Below are 17,625 nucleotides of genomic sequence, written 5' to 3' on the forward strand. Positions count from 1 at the left end.
CTTCCATCTCTAGAATGACGGTGACAGCGTCAACCTACAGGAGGGTAGAGAAGGCAGCCCCAGGCTTGTGAGCACTTTCTATGTATGGATTTCTTACCAAAAGCCCAAATCCCTCAACTTCAACTAGGGACTCACCCTCCATCCATAGTACACTCGAAAGAGACTAGCACGTTCCAAGAAACTGCTCATTGATATTTCCCACCGCCTGCCCTAATTCATACCACATGACCCCTGTGAAGCCCAAAACCCGACCCATTATGCATCTTTCCAAGGAACCTGAGTCTTAACTTCTTTGACCCCCTAGTCCTCACAAAGCCCTGTGGAGGTACTAGGAAAGAATGGGTCCACCGAAAAGGAAAAAAAAAAAAAAGACATGGTTATTCATGGCCCTGAGTCTAGTAGCTGGGAGACAGGAGTGAGAGGATCATGAATTCCAAGCCAGCCTTGTCCACACAGTGAGACCTGCCTAAGGAGGAAAATATCCCTTTATAATGTCTAGCAGGAGCTTGCGGGAGGTCAGACCTGGCCACCATGAGCTGATTATTACTGTCTTCACTGCTGTGGCCATGGCTGCTAGCAAGCAGAGAGGACCTCGGCCTGTAGCAACAGTAGAAGTAGATATTCTGCCTTCAGAGCATACGGGTTCCAATCCTGGCTGACTGGACAACCAATTAGAGGACACTGATCACATCAATCAATCCTAGGCCATCCTCAACTACAGAAACTCTATAATTACTTCTGACTTACACAGAACGGATACACACACTGAGGAGGTAAATAATAAATAAATGAAAAGCACGGTGTTAACAACTCTCTGGGTGTGCCTCCCCCCCCCCCCCAGCATATACTTTACATCTAAGATCCAAAGCATGGAAGCGTTGAGGACATACTTGCTGAGAAGCCTTAGGAAGAATAATTAACCTCCCTGAACTTCTGTTTCTCTCCTGGAAAGTGAGAGTACTAATCCGCCCTTCCTGGGCCACCTCACCATGAGACTCTGAACAGCAGCACACACAGAGAGCTGGGGCAGTGTGTGTACACACGGAGCCCTCAGCAGCTCGGAACTTCAGCCTCACTTCCGTCCTAGACCTACTCAAAGATCAAGAAACATGCACATATCCCAAAATGTTACTAGCATATAGGGTGTCACTTGTGACTATTTCATGAGCTTTGGAAGTCAAGTGTCCAGGGTCATAGCGCTGATGAGCAAGAATCCGAACACTCTACCAGGTCTTTCACTAGCACACCAAAGTCCAGGGCTCACCCAAGAACCAGCCCAGAGCAATCTTGCCATCCAGTGCACTGAGCATCATGCTGCTGCCCTCCAGCCATCCCCATCCCCACTCCCTGCTCAGTTTCCCAACACTTCAATAAATCTAAAGTAGAGGAAGAAAATCTCCAGGTCAAAGAAACCCTCTTTTGTCAGCACAGGGCAGAACTCTTGCCTTACAGACAAACAAGCAAATAAGAAGGCTGCTTCTGTTAAGAAAACAAGAAACAAACAAACAAAAGAATAGCATCCTCGTGACTTCTGAGGCCTAAAGCAAATTAATTCTCCACAGCCCAGAGCCCAGAGAGGCCCAACTGAATCTGAACAGAAACCAGCACAGATGTCCTAAAGCTGTTGGATGCCCCCGGAAATGGCCATTTTGCCAGGGTACCTATCAATCAAAGCTCAGCCCAGAGGGGTCTAATGTGGAGAAGCTGCAAATGGAGGGAAAAAAGATGGGGTGCATAAAGGATGAGCTCAATTTCCTAGCAGCGCCTGGGGTCCCCAGACCCTTCAGAGGTCTTTCATGGGAAGCACTAGCCCTCAGTCCTTGGTGATCCATGACCCCCTACATCCAAAGAATGACAAGAACCGCAGGGAAGCACTGTGGACTGAAGAAGCCTAACTCACTCAGCCCTTTGTAGTTACCCTCCTGCTCTGCCTCTCCTTCCTCCTCCCCATGTAATCCAGGATGAGTCAGACACACCCACGTGGGCCCTATTCTGGACTTCGCTCAGTGGCCCAGTTTGGTGGCTTCTACTGAAAGACCAGAGCCCGTGTCAGACATGCAATGGCCTCACTGCCAAATTCAGGGAGGATTCCACCATGACAGTTCTCTTCCTGCATGAGGGGGTGGAGCCATGCAACTGTTCTGACAGGGACACACAGAGTAAATCCTGACTGCCTTTGTCCAGGCGCCAGCTTCTCCCAAGCAAACACGAGTCACACTCACCACCAAGAAGCAGCCCTGGAAGGGATAGGTTGGCTCCACCTCAGCCCCAGAACTCCCTGTGATTGGTTTAGATAGATACATGTAACCTAGGCGGGTCTGAATGAAGTAAAGCCCAGGACTTTTGATTTAGTAGCAAAAGAAAGAAGGATTTTCTGTCCAGAAGGTGAGAGATGCCACCATGGTCCCTGCTACCCCCAGGAGCAGACCCAGGCTGAGGCCTTGATTACCAGAGACGTTCTTAGGCTAAACTGAATCTGATGAGAGTCAGTGAAATACCTACCATCCCCTGAGTGTCCGTGTGCAGCCCCACCCCAGACTCTGCATTTTACCCTCTATGGGGGAATCCCCTTGGTACCTAGGGAAATTCCATGTTGTTTTGTCTCTTTGTTTTGTTTTGTTTCCTGCCATCCATAATGACCTTCAATTCCGTCTTCCTCAGCAAGAGGTCATCACCCCTTTCATGGGAACCTGCATTCCATCTCTCCCATCAAGGTTTTGAAAGGGATGGTATAGAGTGGCATGGGCTTTTCCTTAGGAGGGAGGACAGTATTCTTTTTATAGCTAGAATTCCATACTCTGCCCTGTGCAAAGTGTCTGACCAACACGTGTGACCCTGAACTTTTAGAAGTCCTCTCTGTGCCACCTGCTCTTTAAGTTACAACAGCTTTACAATGGCTCTTCTCTCTCATGCACACCCCCCCATTTCCCCCACCTCTCCACCCCCTACCCCATCCCCCCCACCCCTGCTCCCTGACCAAGGCAGAACTTCAGATTTGCATTGTGTGAGGGTGCAATGAATTCTGCATCTCAAAACTCAAGCAAAGCCCTTCAGCCCCCGAGCATAGCCTGGACTATTGGTGTCTTACCCATCCTCCATCTCTCTATGCACCTTTCTTTCACTCAGCAACCCAAGCTCCAGCTCCAGTACACCTGCCTGCCTGTGCCCCTGGGGCAAATCATCTAAATGGTCCCGGCCCCTACCTCTGCTCTGAAGCAGGTGCAGTACTGAAACTCTAGGGCCTCCACCCTCTCAGGTGACAAATGCCATGTAAGAAACTGGGGTTTCCCCTCTCCAAACTGTTCATTCAGAAAAAAAACTCAGATTCTAATACTAAAGACTAGGGAAGCCGACTCTGCACCCTCCAAGCTTTCCTTAGCCTCTCCCTTGTCGTCCAAGCAAAAGGACACATTATTCTCTCAAGGAGGTGCCAAGGACAGAGGAGCTCAGCCGGCTTCCCTTCCTTCTTAAGATAAGACCCGAGATGGCAACATTTGCCAACTGCCTCATTACACCCCAAATCTAAATCTGGAAGCTCCGAGACATGAGCGGCCGTGGTGGGAGCATGTTCGTGACGCATCTTTCGGTGAAAAACCAGGCTAGTGTGACAGCTTCCAAAATGTGAGTTCAGTGCCTGGCAAAGAGTGGGTGCTCAATTAGTACTTGTTAAATGAGTGAATGAACTTCTGCAGAAACAAAATAACATGCCCAGGCCTGCAGATGCTTCGAAATTAGGCCGGCTATGCAGGAACCAGAATCCCCTCCTCGGATGACCGTCTGGAGAGGGAACTGCCAGGTGTCTCTTTCCTTTTGTTTTTCGGCATATTTTTAAATGTTTGATAACACACACGTATTATTTTGTAGTAAGGAAATCAAGCCATTTTTATAAGCATTTAAATGTTATAAAAAAATAATAACCCCACATATCCAAAAGAAATAAGTGACTAGCGTGCACATTTCAAAACCCACTCCTGACAGCCTTCCTCCCTCCCACTCACCCGCCCCTTCTCAGAGAAGTTGGCCCGCCTTCTTTGCTCTATCTAGATCTCGGGAATCTGGAGAGTCAAACTGTTGCTTTCAAACTCTTGCCAGTATTAGAAGCCAGTACAGAGGTGGTCCCTTCCCTTGACCCCTGAAGAAACTCAGTTAGAGAGCTAGCCTGCCCACTTTCAACTTCAACTCCAGGCAGAACTAGCCTTCAAAACCCTAGAGGAGAATACAGCCAGGACATAGAAGACTTTCATTCCATGGGACATCTGTCTCCACAACAGATTTTCCTAACTCCAGGTTAGGGAAACAAAGTCAAAGAAACAGATATCACATCCTGGGAAACTTGCAGAATTTCCTATTTTATCAATGCTCCATTAACTTGTCTCTTCTCTCTCTACTGCTTCCTGCCCATCTCTCACAGTTCTGATCCAAGGCCAGAACTGAAAGCCCCGCACTTTGTCCCTCAACCACTCCTGTCGGCTTAGTGTGGGTCAACTTGAGGCTGGCCAGAGGACCACACAACCAAGGAGCCTCAACTTCAGGGGATCATATGAGGGGGTGCTTGGATGGCACCCTGGGGAGAGCAGAATAGCCACAAAAAAAAAGCAACTCAGAAACAAGCAACTGGTAGAGATGAGAGGGGAGCTGGAAGCAGAAACCAGACCAAGAGCTAGTGACATAGGCTATGGCCTCCTGGGCCAACCAACCAGATGATGAGACCTAATGGTTCTTGTTAGAGGGAAGAGAAGGAGACACTTCCCCAGAGTGCAGAGAGACCCATGTTTTACGAAGTCTTTGTTTTAGCATCCCTAACTATTTGTCACCTGGGTCCCTGAAGAAGTGGGTCTGTAGATCCAGATAGAAGTCCTTTGCCTCACACCCATCTATGGTTAGCACCACTCAAAGGGTGTGGTTCAGGCTGACTAGACAGGGGAGGCTCAGAGGGATGATGCCTAAGAATGGCATATTTACTTAGCTAGAAACTAAGAGACTGCGGGTCAGGGCCTCCAAAGGCCCAGCTTCCATCCCCTGCAACAAAGGGCTTGAATTCCTAATTTCCTGGTCCTGGAGGGGATTTGACAAGGCAATTTGATAATGTGTTTACCACAACGGCTGGCATCCAAAAGTTCTGAGTAGCCAGGAGAATTTTCTTCTCTGCTTTAAAAAAAAAATTGTTTGATTATTTTGAGGAGGCATGGATTTATTTTTTTTAAGTGGGTCTCTTTGTGTAGTCCAAGCTGGTCTCTAGTATAGCTTAGTGCAGGCCTCAGGACTCCTAACGCTCCTGCCTCCCCCTCCTTAGCCTGGGATCACAGGTGTGTCCCACCCTGGCCACCCATTTGTCAGTTTAATGACAGAATTGTGTTTATCGTGCCCAGCATGGTGTTGGATGTCAACCCACACTGAAGAATGACTGCATCTAGCTAATCAAGATGAGACTCCTCCCCTGGTTATTTAGTGGTGCGACCCACTATTAGCCACCCCGTATTCTTCAGCATCACAGACAGTCTCTTAAACTGACTACTCCTGCCCTTGAACCATCAGCTCCTTGCACTTCAGGGTCTCTGCTCTATTCCTTACCTCCATCCTTCCTCAACATCATGCAAAGGCTCAGTCTCCATCCCCGGCAGAAGGGAAGGCGAACCGGGCTTCATGTTTAGTGCTGTTCTGGATGACCTCCGTGCCTCAGTTTCCCCCTCTATAACAAGACAAGCGTAATAACGGGACCTCTCCCCAAGATTCACGAAGAGGATGAAACACAGTGGCGCACAGGAAGCCCTGACACAGCACTTGCCTGCCATAGTGGGCGCTTGATACATTCTAGCTGTTGACACTCTCGGTGCCAGCGAGCTAAATTAGATCTCCATCCTTCTCCGGGCCCCCAGCACTCTTTCTTCAGAACACTCGTCACAATGTGTAATTATATTTTTGTGTTGTCTACTTGCCATTCCACCCAAGCTTAAATTCTAGGAGGGATAAACCAAATGCCTCTCACAATTATGGCTCTATTCCCAGAACCTGGTACAGTGCCTGGATGTAGTAGATGTTTAATAAATTTCTGTTGGATGAACAAACGAATGGAAAAATGAATAGAATACTAACATGGGCATGGATAATCGCCACGGTCCCTTCCAGCTCTAAAAGGTTCCAACTATTCTCTACTTCTTGACAGCTTTGGAAGAAAAGCTTGAAATGAGCCCTAGAGAAGCGGTTTTTACTGATCCCTGGGGGAAACCCCAGGATGGCTTCGCTGACAGGCTTCTCAACACTCAAGTTGCTGCAAGAGTTACTTTGTTGTTTTATCTGAGCCTAAGAGGGAGTTTACTGAGTCTCCAGGATGGGATCAGTGCCCCTCCCTCAGTACTGCTGTAAAAAGAGGTTCTACAGTGGCTACAGGACCCCAGTCAAGGAAAATGAACCTTCCCATGACAGCAAGGGATATCAAGCTCTGAGCCAGGGGGTCAAACCCTCACAGATCAACAAGTGACCATGGCAGTTGGCATTGTCACTCTTCCTGCCCTCTGGAGAATGGGGCGGGGGAAGAACTCTTCGTGTTTCTGGAATCAAGATCTCCGGCTGTCCTGAATATTATAACCCCTTCTTCCCCCCACCCCGACAGTGCCTACTTTCCAGGCAGCTTCCGGGGTTACCCTCTCTACACATCCCAGATCAAAAGAGAGAGAGTTTGATGACATCTAGCCAAAGATGTGTAGAGAGTTGATGAATACCAGTGTCTGAAAGCTAGTCTCCTAGTAAGAAAGAAATTGATGAGCTGAAGTGTTGTCCCATTGGATGCTGTGGATGTGTAGCAAGTCCCTGCTCACCTCCTCCTGCACTGTAGGGGTAAGAAGTCACTCCAGCCCCACCACTACCTGCTATGTAGACGCATGGAAACCTGGGATGCTTTGAAGATGATGCATGGGTCTTGTCCCTAAAACTTCTAACTAAATTGCTATGGAGGGCAGCTTGAGTTTGTAATCTTAATTCAGGAACCCTAGTAGTGTGCTTTGATGTTTTTGCCATGCTTTTCAGGTTCTCAGGGACTAGAGACAGACTCAGGGACAGCCATCTCTGAGTGCTGGGAATTGAACCTGGGTCCTCTAGAAGAGCAGCCAGTGCTCTTAACCACTGAGCCATCTCTCCAGCCCCCAAGAACGACAGTTCTAATGCACTTTTACAACTTAGGTCAACAAAAAACATATACAAACGCCTTCTTCCAATCAAAAACCGGAGCTGAGATGTGGGTGGGCTCAGATGTGGATCCACGTTTTAAGACCTGAGATTCCTGAAGTTCACAGTCTGACCAGTGGGTCCATCTTACAGTCTCCAAGTCTCTGTTTTCCATAACTTATAGGCAACTTGGTGAGCCATGTTCTCAGTATACAGTGAAAGGTAGTGAAATCCAAAGTCATCTTCGTCAAAGTTTTATCCCAGCCCCATCATTTACCAGCTCTACAATGGGAGGCGAGTGAGCCCCGCTTTCTTCATTTGTACAGTAGAGGTGGTGTGACCTGATACCTACTCACCGAATTCTCTACTCAGTGAGCAAAGCACTTAATGCAGTTGCTGGCACACAGTGAGAGTCCAAAACATCCCAGTCAATGAGAAAATACCAAATGCTTTTATTTGTTGCTATTGGATGCTTTTTTTTTTCTTTTAAAGGGGCTTAAACAATTTGATAGCTATTCTGCCAACCATATACAGCTTTAATTACTCTAACAGCCCTTTGCCTCTGTGGGTTTAAATGTATGAATGCATACATGTGGTATATGTATATTCACGAGGGGAGTGTGGGGTGCAGTTGTGTGTGCATGTGTGTGTAAACATACATGCATTTGGAAGCCAGACGTTGAAGCTGAGTGTCCTCCTCAACTCTGCACCTTATTTTTTGAGGCAGGGTCTCTCACTGAATCTGGAGATCACCAACTGACTAGATGGCTTGGCCAGTGAGCTCCATAAATCTACCTGATTCTGCTTCACAGAACTGGAGCTATAAAAGGCCTATAACACCAGCATCCTTAAGTCAATACTTGGGATCCAACATAAGAACTGTGCTAGCATGGCAAGGACTTTACAAAGCCATTTCTTTAGGCCCTAAAATTCCTTTGCTTTACCAAGTCTTTGCCCCTGACTTTGTTAAATCTCTGAGCCTGAGTTTTCCCATCTCTCAAGTGGAATTGTAAAAAGTTTCTACCCTATGTTTGCTTAAATAAACAGTGTGCTCTTACAGAGTACCAAGATCAAAACCTGGCATATCATCTCTCCGTGAGCTAAAAATGCCCAGAAAAGTAGAAAATAATGCTACCTCCTCCTTGGACCAAGGTTCCACAGAGAGTTGGTAGCCAAAGTAGAAAGAATGTTTCTTGAAGGCTCTGATAGAGGTAGCATTTGCAAACTGGGAGCCAGAAGGCTGCCCCAGCACCCCTCCGCCCTCTTGGGGTGATGCTGGAGAATGCTGACTCCAGCATGGAGCCCCTCTCACCATGTCCCAATCCGCCTCACTCCATTTAGCTCTAGCAATCCAATTCCCTTTCCTCAACCCGGAAATCGATGTTTAATTAACACATTATTGGAAAAATAAACACAGTCTTCAATGGGACTGCAACGAAGCTAATGCAGCTCAGCTTGGGGGATGCAGAGGGGCTCCTCCATCAGAGAAACACTTCTCTTAGTGCCTGCTTCTCAACCAAGAAAAAGTTCCTTTTTTCTCCCTGAGGTCTACCAGCCCAGGAAATCCCAGTCTTTTCCCTTTCTGTTCCAGTCTTTCCGTCTCTGGGGAGCAGCCTCCAGTCCTTCTTGCCTCGCCCAACAAGGCAGAGTGTAGGAAGATTAACTTGTCTTCAGTGCAAAGATTATTGCTCTTTGGGAATGAGGGAAACTTCTGGGAACCCCTTCTGGGTCACCATGCAGGGTTCCATTTCCTCCTTTTCTTCAAACTGAATCAACCCTCATTCAAACCTAAGATCAGTAGCAGCTCTCTTACCCTAGCTGGGGTGAGGGGAAGGAGACCAGCAATGACTGACCAGGATGTTGACTATAAAGGCCTTGCCCAGCCGCTGGGAACTGATATAAAGATTTCCCTTATGACTATTTTCTCTTCTAGTCCTTAGTAAAGATGCCCCTCTTCTCCATGCCTCCATGCAGAGTACAGAGCAAGGTCTCCAGGTAGAGACCTAAGCTTCAACCTAAGGTGTGCTTTTTCTTGCTGACTATCCTAAATATGCTAGTTAGGCTCTCCAACCACCAGCTTCCTCATCAAATGAGGATGCTGTCCATCTAAAAAAATGGAAGAGTCAGATCCTAATTCCAGGACCATGGACAGCACAGTGCCCTATCCTTCCCCACCTGCCTAAGGCCCAGGATCACAATACGAAACAGAAATGGGTTTCTGGTTTTCTTATCTTTTGCCCACCGTCCGCCATTCCAAACCACATAACTCCCTCCTCCGATGGGGACATAAAGTAAAGAGGGTCACTGAGACACGGGAGACAGAATTCCTAAGTGCCATTAAAAAAAAAAAATATCTATGAACAGTTTCACTCCTAGATTAGAAGCCCCACTTTCCAAACCTGACTCCTCGGACCAACACCAACTTCTTAAGCATATCCCAGAGTGTGGGAAAGCTCCCAGAATCAACTCCACACACAGAGGGGTTGCAGCACAGGTTAAGGTCAGAGCCTTCAAACCCAGGCCTGTTGACCCCTACCCAGTGACCTTGAATGTAATCTTTTCATTGTTGTTTTTTGTTTGTTTGTTTTTGGTTTGGTTTGGCTTGTTTTTTTTTTTTTTTGAGATGGTGTTTCTCTGTGTAGCAAACATCCCTAGTTGTTCTAAAACTCTCTTTGTAGACCAAGCTGGAACTCACAGAGATCTGCTTGCTTCCACCTCGTTTTGGTTATCTTCTGACCAGACTGTCAGGGAGGGACAAGATAGAGTGAATAGCATGGGTCAAGGACTAAGCATGGTGCCCGGTACATAGTCAGGAATCAAATATTACCATTCACTCCAGTAAGACTGCTTGGGGTAGCAGGAGGAGACACAAGAGTGGTGGGGCTGGTTAGAATATCTAGGTCTTAATCCTTTAGAAATTGGGGACACCTGGAAGTGTCACCAGAGAATGGCTCTCTTCTTGGTTACCTTCTTGAGATAAAATTGGATTTTTGTCTCTAGCATGCCCCCTTCTTTTCTCTGTCCCATTAAGAAAAAGTAGGTGATGTCATTTCAGAGAAGGATGACCATATATTTTATCATCCAAACCGGGACACTGTTGTGACTTAATAATTAGACTAGGACATAGTCTTAAACAGGAACTGTCAACAAACCAGGGCATTCATTTACACCATGTCAAGGTCACACAGAAGTGACTAGATGTCACGCTTCAAGGTTCTGGCCAAGGATAAACCTTTTCTGGTTATAAAGCTCCTTATTCTCTGCCCATCCCCTCCTCAAACAAACAAATGCACTCTTGGCTAGAATCTCTAACTCCATTCGGGTCATTCACCTCTAACCCCCATTCAAGGTCATTTTCTCTAATGCCCACATAGGGTCATTCAAGTCCAAGCCAAGGGTGGAGCAGGGAAGACTGGCAACAGACCCTCCCACACACTCAACACCGTCAGTATCTCCAACCAGCGTATCTAAGGACAAGAATGAAGCATGCTGAATATAGACCTATACAGGCCCCCTTAAGAATTAAGAGCTAATTGGCTGGGAGAGCCTAACAGCATCTCAGTTCCATGATGTCAGGATGCAGACATGGAATCCCTATGTCTCGAATCATGGGACCCCTATGGCATCTAGCTCTACAACTGATGGGCAAGATGGCATATACATTGAGAACACTGATCACTCCCCAACACACACACACACAAGCATGTGAGTTGAGTCTCTTCTTCCGACACCTTCAAAGGCTAGCCTTGATTCACAATCTGGCTCTAACAACCTGAGAACAGAACCCACCAGTAACCTTCTAGCCTTAAAATCCTAAAACATCATCCAGAATTTCTTTAGCTCTACAGACATTCCACTTGTTCTCCTACAAGGCTCACTTGCCACTCCCTCTCACCAAGACCTCACTCCCCGATGAATGAAGGAGAGCCAACAGACAGCTGTGAAGGGGCCAGCACAAAAGCATCCGGGAAACTGAGATTCTAGCTGTGTCCACACCAGTGTTACAGCTAATTTCAACAAGTCATTTCATCCATGAGCCTTGCTTTCCTCTTCTGTATTTGAGAGCCCTGAAAGAGAAGGTGGCTTATTTCTCTTTTCCTTCTAACCATATAATATGAAGATAATGGGATTATGCCCTGAAATAAGTCAGATTTGAGTTCAAGCCCTTGATCTGCTCATTCTCTCAGATTACTTTAGTGATATCTGGGTCCACAAAGCAATACTGATATGCTTTGAATTGTTTGGAGGACTAAATGAAATACTATATTGAGAAAAAAATCTTGGGTGTGAAGGGAGTGTATAATATGTCCATCATATCTACTCCTATGAGGGTGGGGATGGCAAGGGATCATGAGGGGGCATAGTGACTCTGAGCCAGCATGAGAAAGCGTTTTCTCCTGAACTCAGCAAGTTCACATTTGACAACTCCTCCATGAGATCTAGACTTGCAGAAAGAACTAAAAGAGCCCTGAGCAAAGTTCAGCTTTCCCAGAAAGCAATATGCTAGGGCAAAGATTGATCCATCCCTGAATCCATATGGTTCTTTCCTCCAATCAGCAGATACTTGTTTGAACACCCCCCCCACACACACACACACACAATGAGCAAAGGAATGTCCTCCATCCTGGGAACACTGCAATGGATAAAAATTAAGCCCCTCACCTCACAGAGCTCGCCTTCTCTAGGCAGAAATTAAGGACAGTCTATCAAGATATTAGACAATATTCAGTGATGGTCAGCTCACTAAAACCAAAGGCAGTATGATGGGGAGGAGCACCACCAGAACATTAAAGGGAACTATTTTCAAAAGTGAGCCAAGAAAGGCCTCTCTGAGGAGGTGCCATTGGGCTATGACCTGCAGGGAGGGACTGAGTGCTGGTATCACAGCCCCTGCTCCCAGCCTAGTATAGCCACCTGTGGCTGGCCCAGACACACAGACGCACTTGCTTCATCGGCAGAAAAGCCACAGCTAGCCTACATATCAGAGCTGCAGCGCGACTAGCTCTTCCCCGGGACGGCGGCGCACACTGAGGGCCATGAGGCCGGACAACTGGGACAGCGTGTATTTCCAGGTGGCAAGCCTGGGAAGGGATGCTTGCCTCTTTTGCAACGCTCCCATCTACACCTGAAAGGGCATACAAGGCAAGCACAGCCCAAGATCCCGAGAGTGAGCTTTATTCTGGGTCTGCCACAGTAATCCACCTCGGAGGCATCCAGCTCCTCAACTCTCCCCTTCCCCCAGCAATGACACAAGTCTTTCTCCCTACCTCCTCAAGGTCAGCTCCAGGAAGAGAGAATGACACGGGAGAGATGGGACATTCTGCTTTAAGGAATTTTTTTTAAATGTTTTCCAATTTCACTTATAATTGGTAATACAGTGACACACGTCTAGCTGAAGAAGAAGGGGAAAATGGCGTCTAGTAGCCATAGCAGCTGAAGTCAGAAGCCAGAGAAAACAGGGGCTCTAGCTGATCTCATGGCCAAGGACGGTTTCAGCTCTTGCAGGCTGCAGCCTCCACCAAGGCCATACCACCCAAGGGGTAGCTGATACCTCCTGGGAAAGCAAGGCCTTTTTCTGAGCCCAGCCCAGAGCTCTGGGGAGGTATCAAGGGAAACCCTTCATTTCACCCACCTTGTCCCTTCTCCCCCTCCAGTCTGCATCCACCCACCCATCACCCTTGAGCTCACCCGCCCACAGTTTTGCTTGGTGGACTGGGGATTTCACTTGAGGCTTCCCGCTGGAATTGCAAACAGCTCCTTCCCCCTTCTTTTCTGCTTCCTTGAAAACTCTATTCCCCTCTCCCCTACGAATGCCCCCCAATTTTACCTTTCTTTCCCCTTAGTACTCCACCTCCCAAAAAGACACATATCCAATACACACTGCCACCCAGCACAAAACGTCAGGCAGCCTCCTATTCGAACCACAGACGTACGGGGTTGACAATCCCATGTCATCCAATCGGAGGCACGCCACTGTCTGGAAAAACACAAACACCGTTCTAGCCCCCATACAAAAGGCAACACAAAGGCCACCAAGAATTTCAAGACCGTGCATCGCCTACACATCAGAGAGCTGAGGTAGGACAAAGACATCGATCTATCCTCCCAATGAACCACAAGTCTCAGGGATATTCTGCAGTGCCCTCTGGTTGACACAGTCCACCGATCAGGGTTGTCTGTGTTGGCGTGTGTGAGAGCGGACAGCCATGTGCATGGGGGTGGGGGCTGTGTCTGCTCTCCAGGCATCAAGTTCCCCCAGAGGTAATCCAGTCCAGACCCCGCTTTCCCCCTGCAACCTCCCTTCAGTGTGCCGCAAACATAGATTTCATGGATGGTTAAATTGGATCATTATCACTGAGTGCTTATTTGTCCCCCCCCCCAAAAAAAATCATTAATGTCATTTACCCACCTCCTTATGAGGTCTCCTCCCCCAAAAGACTCTCCAACATACTAATCCCATGAACTGCGACACACCACAGCATTTAGTAAAGAATAATAGCGAGAGGGGAAAAACGGCAGCGGTGGCAAGGAGAAGATGAGGCTTTAGCATTACTGTGTTCCCTGCATGACGATGGGCAAAGGGGCCATGGCTGGATATGGAAGTGGGGGAAGAGGCAAAGGCAACAAAACCAAGCAAACGCAACCAAGTCCTAGGTCGCCTGTGTATGAGAGGATATGTGTGCAAACGCGTGTGCCGTTGCGTGTGTGGATGTGCCGACTTAGCCCTCCTATCAGAAGGCTGCATCCGTGTGGCATGTAGGAAAGGCCATCACACCACTGTTGTGTTGCAAAGAGACAAAAAAAAAAAAAGAGCCGCATAGTCATCAGAATCAGAATTTTTCATGGAGATGGAAAGGGCTGAAGGAAAGGGGGGTTGGGTAGAGGGTAGAGGGGGCAGTGCATGGAAATGGCAGGCAAAACCATGGCAGGATGGTAGAAGGATGGAGGGGAAATTGGTGGTGGGGTGAACAAAATTGCACGCACACAGAGACACAAACACACACAATACCCAAACACCAACCCCACCACCGCCTACAGTGTTCATCCAAGGCTGACAACCCGACCCCATCTCTCCGCCGCGTCTCAGAGCCCCCAAAGCTGGTGCCGATGGATTTGTGTATCTCAGTTTTGCAGCAGTGGGCTAATTACAACCAAGCCCCCTCACCAAATTAACCCCTCCCCTCCCTCCCCCTCTCTCTCTTTCTCTCTCTCTCTCTCTTTCTCTAAAAGGCCAATTGAAGAATAATGTGTTTTTAGAGATAATGGATTTTTTTTTTCAAGGAGCGAGAGAAAGGGGGAGAGGATACAGGACAGAAATTCTGCAAATCGGTGACTTCCAACCTCACCTCCGTGTCCCCTCACGTCCCCATTCACTGGAGCATCTCATCTACTGTTCTCCGACCATTCTCTTGTCCCCCACCGCCCCCAAAAAAAAGACCTTCCTACCATGCACATCGACAAACACACCAACCGCCACCCAATCTCAGTAGCCGATCTCAAAACCCAAGCATCAATCCACCTCGATACATCCCTTCCTTATATAAGCAGCAACCATCAACATAAGAACGCAGCATTAAAAAGAAAGCAACGAAAACAGAGGCCAAACCCCCACCAGTCCCCCAGTAATTAATAATAGGAAGCTACCAGAGAAGCAAAGACGTATTAGTCTCTCAAAATCTAGAATTCTTTTGATTCCCGGTCTCACTTCTTAAGAAGCAATTTTCAAAAATTATGATTCCATTAGAAAGGGCCAGAAAGCCCCAGAAAAGGGCATTTGCACAGTCCAGTTGTTAAAAAAAAAATTTAACCCAGCCCTGTTGCTCAATTTAATAGCGAACTTCCAGCGTCCAGCCTTTTCCCCCTTCTCTCAAAAGGAAGGTTGACTTACAGGATGAACCCAGGGCTGCAGAAAATGGGCCAAGAGCCCTTACTCCATTCCCCAATAACAACAAAAAAATCAAACAATGGGAATACGTCTACACAACCAGCACCCGTCTGAAATATCGTTTACCCCTATATGACTTAGGCAGATTAAGCCTGAAGATTAAGAAAGAAAAATACCAGCTTTGCCTAGTCTCTCCCACCATCCTCTCGACACACAACCAGCAGCCCTTAGGTAAACTTGCCCATCATAGCCAGCGGGACCAGTGTAACTTGAAAGGCGACGCTGAAGCCGTTGAACGATGAAGGAAGGCTCTATCCAGAACAGCACATTAAGAAAGGGACAGTTCTTCGGGCTCCACTGACTAACCTCCAGGTGCCCCCGGATAGACTATCCCAGCAACCAAGTCGCCCAGAGTGCTGGCAGTTCAAATTTCCTTCCGACCCTTCATCACAAAGACATACGGTCATCTGACCCCCGAAAACACACTGTCCTCCAGGTGTGACAAGGAGTGCCCTCCTCTCTCTCAGAGCCATCATCTAGACCCAGAGTAGGAAAAAAAAATCATTCCGAATGTTGGGGTGCATCCGGGTGGTAAAAGAAACACTCTCTCCCCAAAGCGGGAATAGCTGGAAGAAGCGGAGAGAAGATAGCTCCTATTCTATCTACTCTTAAGTGGGCCAACTGGGATCACTCCGTCCTAGACTAGCCTTACCTTTGCAATAATAATAATAATAATAATAATATAATAATAAAACAAAATAAAGATCAAGGAAGAGAAAACCCACTCTACCTAAACCCAATAATGGTTCGCAGTATATATACATATATATATACACATAATTTTCTCATCGCATAATGGTTTTTTGAGACAAATAGAAGAGGTGAGCAATTAATTTTTGTAACAAGTACTCACAGGGTAAGTCACCTGCAAGGCAGCAGAGCCCATAGGTTGCTATTACATCACTAGCTTAGGAAAGGATGGGGGCTGGGGGACAGATTTTTTTTTCATTGTCATCAGTACAATGTTACTAGAGCAGTTAAGTTTTGTGGTTAAAAAAGAGAAAGGGAAAGAGCCCAAACTCTGACTACAACACAAAGCTTTGGGGGGGAAAAAACAATCCATTGAAGCATGCTTTAAGGTCACTGAGAGCTTGCAAAACCCACAGTGCTTACACAGAGTGGAAGTTTTCAGACAAGCTTGCTACTAAATCATTAATATAAACAAATGGAAGGCAGAGGAGGAAGATTTCCCTTGTAACTGATCCAAAGAGTACACACACACACACACACACACACACGCTCAAACACACACACACACACACACGCTCAAACACATACACACACACACATTTCTTTTTTTCACATCTTGAGTGTGCCACTTCCCCAAGATAACAGGAGTCCAAGCTAAAATTTTAGTCAAGAATGACCTTTCCACACCCCCTCCAAAAAAATTACATACAAGTGTGTGTATACACACAGACACATACTCTCACACACACACCCGGTTCCTTAGTAGCTAGGGGAAATCCCTGTCAACATCCTGTTTTATCTTCTTGTGTTTCTCAAAGTCCCTTCTCCAGGAAAAGAAAGTGGCTTCAAAATGTTTTTTTTTTTTAAAAAAAAAAAAAAAGTATTAACCTAAATGAGAGACTGACATCATTTCGGATTAATAATTTAATCAAATAGAAGAAAGCCTTTTTTTAAAAAAAAAGTAAGTTTTTAAAAATGAGGAAGAGCATAATAAATCTAAAACATTTTCTGACTTTCCTAACGTCTGGAACAGAAAGACTCAACTTCCAGGAGAAAGCGAAGCAAAGGAAGAAGAGTTGAAAAGCCATTCGCATGGTCAGTAAATTCGGCTTTAAAAAAAAAATTAAAAAAAAAAGAGGAGGAGGAGGAAAAATAAGAAAGAAAGAAAATCTAGGTTGGTCGCTCTCAACAGAAAACTTCTACCCTCGCAGGTTCTACCTCTTCCCCAAAGGATAAAACCTGGAGTCCTTTCGCCTCTTGCCTGCCTTTCCCCCCAGAAGCTTACCTCCGGGTTGAACCGAAGTTGGGAATCTGTCAGTTTGGTTTTTAATCAACTGAGTTTGCAGGGTGTTTCCTCCTTGGGAAGAGTCAAATTCCAGAATCTTTCTGACTCCTTTTTCCTTTTCCTTTCTTCTCTTTCTCTCTTTTTCTCTCTCTGGGAGGGAGTGGCAGGGAAGAAGGGAGGATGCTGGAGGTGCGAGAAGCAGGTCCGGTGTGTCTGGAGCTGCCAGTGGCTGGTGAGGGGAGGGCACGCTGCTGCCTCTCCCTCTCAGTGAGTTGCGTGCAAGAGGAGCTGTGTAGGGCTGCGCTCTGAGCCTGAGACTGCCGGAGGAGCCCAGGAATTTCACGCACTCCAGAACTGGCCCCTCCCTCTCCCACACAGACCCCGGCTTTTAAAGAGACAGCTAAGGCTGCCTGGCTCTGGGCTTCGCCTCCTCCCTGGGTGTTTTGCAAACAGCTGAGAAGAGATCATCTGGGAAGGGGCAGCACTCTGTAGCCATCTGTGAGTAAGACGTAAGGCGTGTGCTCTGAAGTATCATTGGCCCCTC

General features: G+C 47.1%; 1 protein-coding gene across 27 annotated transcripts in view; it reads right to left on the minus strand.

Moving 5' to 3' along the window:
- Nrxn3 (neurexin 3) overlaps positions 1–17,379 on the minus strand; it is a 1,564,636-nt gene extending 1,547,257 nt beyond the window's left edge. For 23 of the 27 annotated variants that reach the window (XR_005974847.1, XM_041658568.1, XM_041658546.1 and 20 more), the window contains exon 1: positions 17,082–17,379. The gene's annotated coding sequence lies outside the window, so the exon portion shown is untranslated. Of the gene's footprint in view, positions 1–12,988; positions 13,005–14,507; positions 14,526–15,222; positions 15,241–15,412; positions 15,491–17,081 lie in introns of those variants that run through there. The other 4 variants (XM_041658535.1, XM_041658537.1, XM_041658539.1 and 1 more) reach the window with 4 other exon arrangements.
- Positions 17,380–17,625: the final 246 nt, after the last annotated feature.

Source organism: Microtus oregoni, unplaced genomic scaffold, assembly GCF_018167655.1.
Source record: "Microtus oregoni isolate MIOR12 unplaced genomic scaffold, Mior012 000009F_ref0000495, whole genome shotgun sequence".
In the NCBI taxonomy this organism is placed as follows: domain Eukaryota; kingdom Metazoa; phylum Chordata; class Mammalia; order Rodentia; family Cricetidae; genus Microtus; species Microtus oregoni.